Genomic DNA, 10380 nt, shown 5'->3' with positions numbered 1-10380 from the left:
TATTATTTTTTTTCCTTTTTGTCTTTTTTCGTGTCCGGCAACAGATCGCAACCCTCAGTGTCGCTCCCGGACCGGACCAGGACCAGCAACGGGATTGCAACCCTCAGTGTTGCTCCCGCACCTCGCTCAGCCAGTGAGCCACCGGTCTGTATGTGGGATCCGAACCCTCGGTGGGAGCGCCGCTGCGCTCCCAAGCGGCGCACTGTAGCAGTGCGCCACCGGGCCGGCCCTAAAATTAAAAATTTTTAAGACACTCACATTGTACTTATAATTACAGATACCATCAGTCATCTTTATAGCTATTCATTATCAAAAAGGACATAACACCAAGGTCGAGGGTTTGAGTCCTAAACCAGCCAGCTGCCAAAAAGAAAAAAACCCAGGATATAAAAACCCACTTTTATCTTCATAATCGATTAAATATAAAGTTATATTTAGACATCAATAATACTATAGGAAGCCTATCCAACTTATAAGCATAGTTGTGCAGTTCATATTTATACCCTATTCCCACTCTGGTTACAAAACCAGTAAGCCCCAAAGGCCACACATTCTTTTAGCAGTCAAAGAGAGCAAGCATCACTCCCTCCTCAGTTCAATTACCTGAATCATTTCACAATTTTTTTTTGTACTGCCACATAAATATACTGTAAAAGGTCTTGGCCTCATTTCTGAAGATTTTGTTTTATTACAACTATATGAAGTTCAAGTTTCTGTATCAGGAATGCCAAAACATTCTGACATGCACTACAAGCTGGGAACTTCAAAATTGAAAGATAATACTAATCTTTCTATGAACTTTTTGAAGTACTCTCATACATCTGTTACTAGATATTAAATCTAAAAAAAAAAAAAAAAAAAAAAAAGATATTAAATCTGTTACATCATCTCTACTTAGAGATCACTTGGCTTCATGAGAAAGCCTTTTGACAAGCATGTCTTCTGTTTACAAATGGGAGAACACAGAAGTATAGGTTTGGGGTTAAATTCTCAGCTTCTGCATTTATTGACCCAGTCTTAGACAGATCAACAACAGGCAACACTTATTGAGAATATAACATAATGAGGTATTTTTGCTAGGTACTCATATGCAAAGAAAAAATGTGGACCTCTATTTCAAAGAGTTCATATCCTGGCATACAAACAAATAATTTGCAATCATTTTAAGTACATATCAAGAAACATGCACAAAGTGGCATGGAAGCAAGAGTGACAGACTCCATCTGGGGATCAGAGAGGGATTCATGGGAGAAGGGAGTCAAGATTAAATCCTCTTTTTCCAGCTTGGTGAAGGTGGTACCAACAATTAAGATAGAGAATCCAGGAAGCCAAACTTGATGGCATTGGAGTTACTTCTTGTAAAAGAAAGCAAGGCCATATCTACAGAATCTGGGAAATGATGGCAAGAACACCAAAGAGATTGATAGAGTCCTCAAATAAGGGACAAAAGAAATGAGAGTGGGTAGAGCTGACCAGGAAAGAGTTAGTTACAGAGAGCAACTTTTCCAGAAACCAAACTTTGTTCACAATTAAAAGAACAGCTATGTTTTTCTGTTAAAATCTCCGCACAAACCTTTCAATTATCCTGCCTGTATTTTTCTCTAATTGTGGTCGACACCTTGTGGTCAATAACTTGCGGCTATCACAGTGAAACCATTTGTGTTTATAAAAACCTGTAATAGTCCAACGGGGGTAAACAAGATGGTGGCGGTGGAATGTCGACACTGTGCATAGGCTGGGCCCCCTAGCTGCTCTGCCTCCTCCAGGCGCGCGCCAACCGGTCCCGGGCAGCCTTGGAAATCCCAGGGCCTAGGCACTAGCGGCCTGCGCTGCCTAGGCTGCCCACAGCCCCACCCAGCCGCCACAGCCTCACCAGATGCTCGGGGCAGGGACAGCGCTAAGGCTGGTACTGGGCTGTGCAGAAGTCGACGGCGGAGAAGTGCCCAGAGAAGCACATCTCCCAAGGCCCAGGGGTCCCTCAGAGCGCACCTCAGTTTTGGTGGGTTTCATTGCCTTTTTAAAAATTTTTCTTCTTTTTTTTTTTTGACCCTTTGGAGAAGGAAAGTCGGGACACCAGGAAGAACCACCCAGCTGGGGGGTTGGGGCTCCCGACACCAGGGCCAGGATGGACATGCAGCTGGGCATATTCAGGGAGGGTGAGCTGATGTTGGTGGGGATGGACACCTTTATCCACCACATCAACTCCACCGAGGTTATCTGCCAGCCATGCTGCAAGTGGGCCAATATCACCCACTGAAAGTACCTGATGGGGAACTTTCTGGAAGAAGAGTCCTACAGCAAGGTGTAGCAGGTGCTGGACTCAGAGACGCTGGTCAGGAGAGCAGTCAAGATCCTTAAGAAGTGGCAAAGGATCCCCAGTGAGGAGGCCAACATGCAGAAATAAATTCAACTACTGAGGAGGTTACCGTGCAAAAACATCATCCTGCTGGTGTACTATGAAGAGAAGCAGAAAATGTATATTGTGGAGTACTGCGTGTGCAGCATGCCAGAGATGCCGGACAGTGTGCCCGAGAAGCAGATCCCTATGTGCCATGCCCATGGGTACTTCCACCAGCTCATCAACAGCCTCAAATAACTGCACAGTCAGGGCATCATGCACAAGGACATCAAGCCCAACAACCTGCTGCTCACCACCAGCAGCACGTTCAAGATCTCTGACCCGATGTCATCAAGGCGCTGCATCTGTTTGCTGTGGATGACACATGCTGGAGAAGCCAGGGCTCCTCAGTCTTCCAGCCACTGGAGATTGCCAATGGCCTGGACACCTTCTCTGGCTTCAAGCTGGACATCTGTCTGGCTAGGGTCATGCTCTACAACATCACGACAGGCTTGTACCTGTTCGAAGGGGACAACATCTACAAGCTGTTTGAGAACATCGGGAAGGGAGACTACACAATCCCCAGGAACTGTACGATCCCTGAGGACTGTGGCCTTCCCTCTCCGACCTGCTGAAAGGGATGCTGGAGTACAAGCCTGCCAAGTAGTTCTCCATATGGCAGATCTGGCAGCACAGCTGGTTCTGGAAGAAATACCCATCAGCTGAGGGGATGGTGCCTTTGGTGTCTGCTGAGCCTGGACATCAAGGATTAGTGGTGCAACATGATGGTGGTTCCCTACCTGGAGGACCTGCATGGTGGGGCCAGAGAGGATGAGGACCGGGACCTCTTTGATATCGAGGACATTATCTACAGTCAGGACTTCACGGTGCCCAGACAGGTCCTGGAAGAGGAGGTGGGTCAGAACAGACAGAGCCGGGGCCTGCCCAAGGCTGTGTGCATGAATGGAAGGGAGTTAGCATAGCTCAGCACCAAATCCACCCTCCCTGCCCGTAAGGCCTGCCCCACTAGCGGCAAGATCCGCTGGCTGTCGGCCTGTGAGCAGAAGTGAGGGCACTACCGATAGCCTGTCTCCAGAAGTCCTGCCCAGGTGCCACCGCCCAGGTCCTCCTCCATCTTCTGCCGACTCCCAGGCTGACCAGGAAGGTCGCTGCCATGCCACTGCGCTGGCCACTACTCAAGAGTCAGGAGCATCCCTGAGGGCTGGGCAGGGACTGATGCCCAGCGCTCACTTCGGCTGCCTGAGCACAGAAACTGCCCAGCACTGGACACACTTGTCTCTGCAATCCTGGGTGGAACCTTCCCCAGCAGGGAGGAGGGAGAGGGCCCTGGCCTTCCCATCCACTTTATGTTTAGATGACTGGCTCCTGGCCCTGCCCTGCCCACTGAACAAACCTTCAATGGTTTGTTCTCACTTTGTTACATGTTAGGGCCTCCCACACCTAGTGACGTGCTGAAACAATCACAGCCACAGACGAAGCCAGTGTGAGTACCAGAACTCCTGTTCACCACGCCTGCAGAACCTCCCAGAGGGAGCCATGCAGTTGCCTTACTTTTGTTGCTTGGTTGGTTCTTTTTTCTTTCTCTATTTGTCTTAAAACAGGTGGATTTGAGGAGGGGGGGGAAGATTTGTGATAGTTCAAAGAGGAACACAACATATGCCTCACGTTCTGCCAGTTCATATCAGTTTAAGTAATAAAACCACAGGGCAGACAAGTTTCAGGAGGAGCAAGATGAGAAGTTTCCTGCTATTTTATTCTGCACCTTTCTCTCAAATCTTTCCCACAATTCTTCCCTCTTTGGGCTAGACAAATCTAATCCCTCACTTTTTTCCTACGGCAGCAGGGGTAAAGACATAGTAAAAAAAGAGGATTAGATTTTGAACAGAGTAAAGTCAAAGAAAAGTAAGGGGTGTGCCTCGATAACAAGGACCTCAAAATCAACTAAGCACTTTATTAAGTAGCGCTGTCGACACAAGCACAAGACCAAACACTGCAGCTGACCAGAAATGCAGGAACAATGGGCTATATTCCCCTGCATCCTTTTTCTGTCCCCAATGAAAAATTTGTTTTGTGTTATTTTTACTTTTCTTATCAATGGGCTGCAGGAGAAGGGTACCAGAGCCTCTAGGTGAAGGCAAAAGATCCAAAGTCCATGACCCAAATTTACCATATACACACTCAGAGGCACCAGTCAGAATATGTTTCCAAGAATTTTCTTTAATGTAGATACCACCTTACAATTCAAGATGCACAATCCTGAGGATGTATTTTAAGGAACCACAGCAAACATGTGAAAACACTCCCATCGTTACATTCTTGACCCACATCCACCATGACCGGGCAGTGTTTGAGAACTTATGTGCCAGGCACTTTACATGCATTAATATCACATTTAATGCTGTGAAGGAGGTATTACCATTATTTTATAGATGAGAAACTGAAGCTTAGAGATGTTGAAGGACTTGCCCGAGGTGACATGATATTAAATGGCAGAAGAGGGACTAGAACCCAATCATCTTACCACTAGTCCAGGCTCTAGACAAGGCCTAACAGACACAAAGGCCATATCCATGAAGACGCTCACAGTTCCCAACAACTGTAACAAAAAAAGTACTCCTCTAAATTCCCACTGGGGAAAGCTCAAGCAAACTGTGGTTCAAGAACAAGATGGTGTGGGCCGGCCCGTGGCTCACTTGGGAGAGTGTGGTGCTGATAACACCAAGGCCCCAGGTTCGGATCCTATTAGGGATGGCCGGTTCACTCACTGGCTGAGTGTGGTGCTGACAACACCAAGTCAAGGGTTAAGATCCCCTTACCGGTCATCTTTTATTAAAAAAAAAAAAAAAAAGAACAAGATGGTGTGGGCCGGCCACTGGCTCACTTGGGAGAGTGTGGTGCTGATAACACCAAGGCCCCAGGTTCGGATCCTATTCGGGATGGCCGGTTCACTCACTGGCTGAGTGTGGTGCTGACAACACCAAGTCAAGGGTTAAGATCCCCTTACCGGTCATCTTTTATTAAAAAAAAAAAAAAAAAAAAAAAAAAAGAACAAGATGGTGAGTTACAGCTATTTAAAGTAATTTATGAGGGAAAATGTTTGAAATATACATGAAAAAAGCAAAATACATAAATACATATATACTCGTACATTGATTACTAGAATGCAATGTCCACCAGGGCAGAAATCTTTGTATGTTTTGTTTAAAAGCTGTTTTTCCATTGACTGACACATAGTAGGTACTCAATAAATATTGGTTGAATGAATAAATGAACTGCAGCACAGTAATATCACCTATGAATATGCACAAGACCTGAAGGATCAGCAGGGAAGAAAATTTTTATTTTAGGTTAACAGAATCATGAATGATATTCTTTTTTTAATACTGTAGTAACATCTTGGCAATAAAAATTTAAATATAAATAAATTCAAGATTGGGACACAAATGTCAAACCATCCCTTGATTATACAAGTTTACAGGGTTTCTAAGATAGCCTGAAAGCACAAGAAGACTAGAATGAAAGCTGGCCTTGAATGTGACAAAGAGGTTCTTTTCTGGAAGGTGGTGAGCATGTTGTGTGTAGTGCCAGGTACACAGTGATGACAATAACCTTTCTCAGCTGGCAAGACAGGGACAACTTTGCACTACTTGTACTTAGGCAATTCTCAATGTCACTCGAACATTTCTTATCTCCCTTTTAAAAATAAATTTATACACCAGTAAAACACATATCAGACTTCCAGATTAAAGCACCATGAAATATGTCAACATACCCATTAACAGACAAATATTTGAAACACAGGAATTTAATCTAGATTCTACTTAGATATAGACATGCAAAGAGACCTGACGTCAATCACAAAAATAGAAATCAGATGGCTGCTCAGCACACAAACAGTGTTACGAGGCCCAGCTTGAAGATATTTTCCCATGAATAGTAACAACAACCAAAAGAACCCATTACTTGGTTAATTAATGAATATGTAAATAGATAAAAACAAAAGTCTTAAAATTCAGTTATAGCAGAATAAAAGAAAGTCAATTTAATAATTAAAGTCTTCACCAGATATTATACAAGTACTTGGTGCCACTTAAGAAAAAGGTAAAGTACGAAGAATTTTGTGTTAAGAACATCAATTGATCATATTACAAGTGACAAAGGCATAGACACCAGGTTGTTTTGAATACAGGACTACAGAGACTTCTGCACTTAGAGTCAGAAGCCTTGAAAACTCATTATGATTCATCCACAAATGGAAAAATGATCCACAGAAAAAGAATCTTAAAGAGATTTTCCAGCCACATTTTGCTGAAGAGCAAACACTAGATTCTAAAACAAATTCAAGCAATAGGGTGGCAGAATAGAGGGTTCAAGGAAACATTTTCCCAGCTCTACTACAGTTAATACAGCAATTCGTAAAGCAGGAAGAACTGTAGTAAAAATGCTCATAATTGGCTTATTTCTCCCATCCTATCTGGGGGAACACCAGGCATGAGAAGTGAGCAGTGTAGTTCACTATGCCACTCCTATGCTGTATAAGTTTTAAAAATCTAATTCCTTTCCTCCAGTACTAAAGACACTTTGGGCTACATTCCTGATCCTCCATAATTTATTTCTTTCTACCTATAAATCTTAGTCTCTCACTCCAGCTCAGAAGGTAACCTCCCCACCCTCCATGCTCACTGCCCTGTGGTGCCTGAACTTCTGCAACCTGAACAGCCCTTCAATTCTACCTCTGAGGTCCTCCTATCTCAACACAAAACTCAGGTAGCCTACTATAGCTCCTAGACTAGATCTAGCTTCAAGTAGCCCATTTCTTTTTCCTCCTGAAGCAACTAGGTGGGGCCCTGAACAACATTTGCTTCTCCTGTCCATACTCCTATCGTGATGCTGACAGTAGCACACGAGGTGGGAGACACTTACGGCCTATCACTAACAAAAGCTGGCTCTATGGTCATGACCTTGCCTAAGCTCTGTCTAGGGCTCTACCAAGACTGAGCCTCTTCCCAAACAGGTTGTCAGCAAATGCTGCAAGAGTCCCATGGAACAGTATTAACAGGATTCAGTGAATAACTGACAAAACTCTTCTTGCCCAACTACTGCAACATTTTGTAATAAGAGCGCCTATTATTATGAAAAAAAGGACCTCTTTCATCTATAACAATAATAAAATAATTTTTATATAAGTTTTACATAAAAACATAGTATGTAAAAAAGGCAACTGTTTTCTTTAAAGACTCATACATGACCATTAAAATACCTACTCATAAGATTTTTCCCCCTCCTACAAAACAATGCCTCACTTAGCAATCTTATCCCTCCTGACTATTCCATTTGGGTAGGATGATAACTCATTCTCAAACAATGCTTGTGTTTTGCCACTTTTTGAACACCAGTAGTTTCCTCCTCCCACCAATAGCAGATAAGCATTTCTCTGTTTTCTATCCTTAGCCTTATCAGATTTTCTAGGCACCTTCCTTTCTCAATTAATAATCCTACTCAAGGACTGATCCCAGAACACATACAGGAAGTTCCCTCTGACATCAGGGCCCTCACTAAATTAAAAGCCCAATGTCCCATACAACTGGGATTTTTCTATTTAAGAAACTTCAAATCCTAAAAGTCAATAAAAGGCTTAACTTTATGCTCATTCATAGGCAACTGCCAGGACACAACAAAATAACTAACATAGACATGAGTATCAATGAAAAATTTAAGCCACTCCTCACACTCAGATAGCTTTTATTCATAGATGTTCAAAGGGCCATAATTTTAAATTATGTACACATGTAACATTTTCCACAAGTCAAACAGGACCCAAATCATACAAAATAATTAAATATACCAATATGCCACAGAATTGTGCAAGCAGCACTATGACTGATAGGGATATCAGTGGTGATCTGGGTGACTATCATTATTGATTCCACTTTCAGAGACATGTGCAACAAGGGAGCTAGAGTAGTCAATGCACCAATGAACACCACTGGGTAAAATCAGAACTTAAGTCATTCTCTCCCATCCTCAAAAAATACTAATTACCAAAATAAAAACAATACTGCTCTTTATCCAGCCTGGAAGAGAAAATCTACATGATTCTTTCTCCTTTATTCTTAACAAAGCTGCTTCTGCTCAGCCTCTTTGGCCAAGTTCCTGAAACACTTAAAACAACTCTGAGTCCCTTTATATATGGCCAAGCCACCAAAAGAGCCACAATCCTTGTTGCCCAGCCTGAGAAAGAAAATGGGTGTTAACACACTCCTTAGTGAGGTCTAGGGGAAGAAAAAAAAAATCTGTCTTTCTCTCCATCTGAATTTTTGTGGATTATTTTCCTCTTTGCCCAATTTTCTCTTTAACCTTTTCCTTCTGTTTCAACTCTCTTCTGTCTCTTTTTATTCCCTCATCTTTGTTTTAAGTTATTTTTGCACCTTCTCTTCTCAGTCTTAAGGGCCAGAATAATGCCCTTTCATCAAATAGAGAAGAATGTACAGCAGGGACTAGGAAATCTAGTTCACACCAACAGCAGTAGCTACTGTCATCAACAATTAACAAAATCCACAAGTATCCAAGAAATTTTTCAATTGCTATTGTGGATGAAATACTGTAACAGGAATAATGAAGAGATAAGGTACAAGGCAGTTACTCCCCTCCAGGAACTGACAATGTAGTTGGAGAGATCACGCAAAGAAAATAAGTGAAAAGGTAAAACAACATAAAGCACTCAGAAGACTGCAGTACATAATCTTAAAAAATACACATGGGCTATACTGCTTGGGCACAGACCAAAGGAGGGCACAACCACTGTGTTCAAGGAGCTCTTAAGAAGGCTCACTCTGAAGGATACAGAGAAAGTGGAACCCTCCTACACTGTTAGTTGGACTGTAAATTAATACAGCCACTATGGAAAACAGTATGAAGATTTCTCAAACAACAACAGATAGAACTGTCATACGATATAGCAATTCCACTGCTAAGTATATACCCGAAAGAATGGAAATCATCATGTCGAAGGTATACCTGCACTCCCATGTTTATTGCAGCTCTATTTACAATAGCCAAGAGTTGGAACCAACCTAAATTTCCATCGTCAGACAATGGGATAAGGAAAATGTGGTATAAATACACAATGGAATACTACTCTGCCATAAAAAAGAACAAAATACTACCATTTGCAGCAACATAGATGAACTTAAAGAAAATTATGTTAAGTGAATAAGCCAGGCACACAAAGGGAAATACCACATGTCCTCACTCATAAGTAAGAGCTAAAATATAAACAAATAAATAAAAAAGAAAGAAAGAAAGAAAGATACGACAATCACAATAATACCTTGAACTTTCAAAAGGAGAGAACAGAACTGAGGTTACCAGAGGTGGGAAAGGGGCAGGGAGTAAAGTAAGAGAGGAGTTGGTAAAAGGCCATGAAAAACAATTACACCGTATATCACTGAATATATTAATTATCCTGATTTAAGCATCACATATGGCACACAGGTATTGATATTCAACTCTGTACCCCAAAGGTATGTTCAATCGACTAAGTTACAACAACAACAAAAAATAAGTAAAGTTGAGATGACCAGATAAGATAAATAAATGAATAAATGAGGCTCACTCAGGGAAAGCACAAGCTACTCTGAAGGAGCTCTGAGGGCATGAAAAGGTGAGGAGGTGAAAGGATAGCTTTCCACGGGGAGAAGACTTTCCAGGTAGCTAACCACATGTCAGCCTAATAAGAAGGAAGAATGTAAAATGGCAAATTTTATGTTACACATGTTACCACAATTAAAAAAAAGAAGGAAGGACAGGAGCTTGAGCCCCTCACCTGTCTCTAGCAGGGCAGAAAAGTTGGACAGAGGGCTTGAGAAACTGAGAATTCCAGTACATAGATGGGAACATCCCAATTAACTTAGTCAACTGACACTGGTCCACTGCTTATCCACATACCTGACAATTCCTTTTCTAATTTTATTTTTATTTTTATTTATTTATTTATTTATTGTTCTTTTTGTGACCGGCCA

The 10380-nt window shown here is 42.3% G+C and overlaps 1 protein-coding gene and 1 pseudogene across 6 annotated transcripts in view; one reads left to right on the top strand and one right to left on the bottom strand.

Moving 5' to 3' along the window:
* Nucleotides 1–10380, bottom strand: part of ARIH2 (ariadne RBR E3 ubiquitin protein ligase 2) — a 57169-nt gene that overhangs the window by 38827 nt on the left and 7962 nt on the right. The gene's annotated exons all lie outside the window — the stretch shown is intronic.
* Nucleotides 2126–3408, top strand: LOC103584930 (annotated as a pseudogene).

The sequence above is a fragment of the Galeopterus variegatus genome, unplaced genomic scaffold (genome assembly GCF_000696425.1).
Source record: "Galeopterus variegatus unplaced genomic scaffold, G_variegatus-3.0.2 Scaffold203, whole genome shotgun sequence".
NCBI lineage: Eukaryota > Metazoa > Chordata > Mammalia > Dermoptera > Cynocephalidae > Galeopterus > Galeopterus variegatus.
The sequence above is the reverse complement of the archived record's forward strand: the minus strand, read 5'-3'. Positions and strand labels throughout refer to the sequence as shown.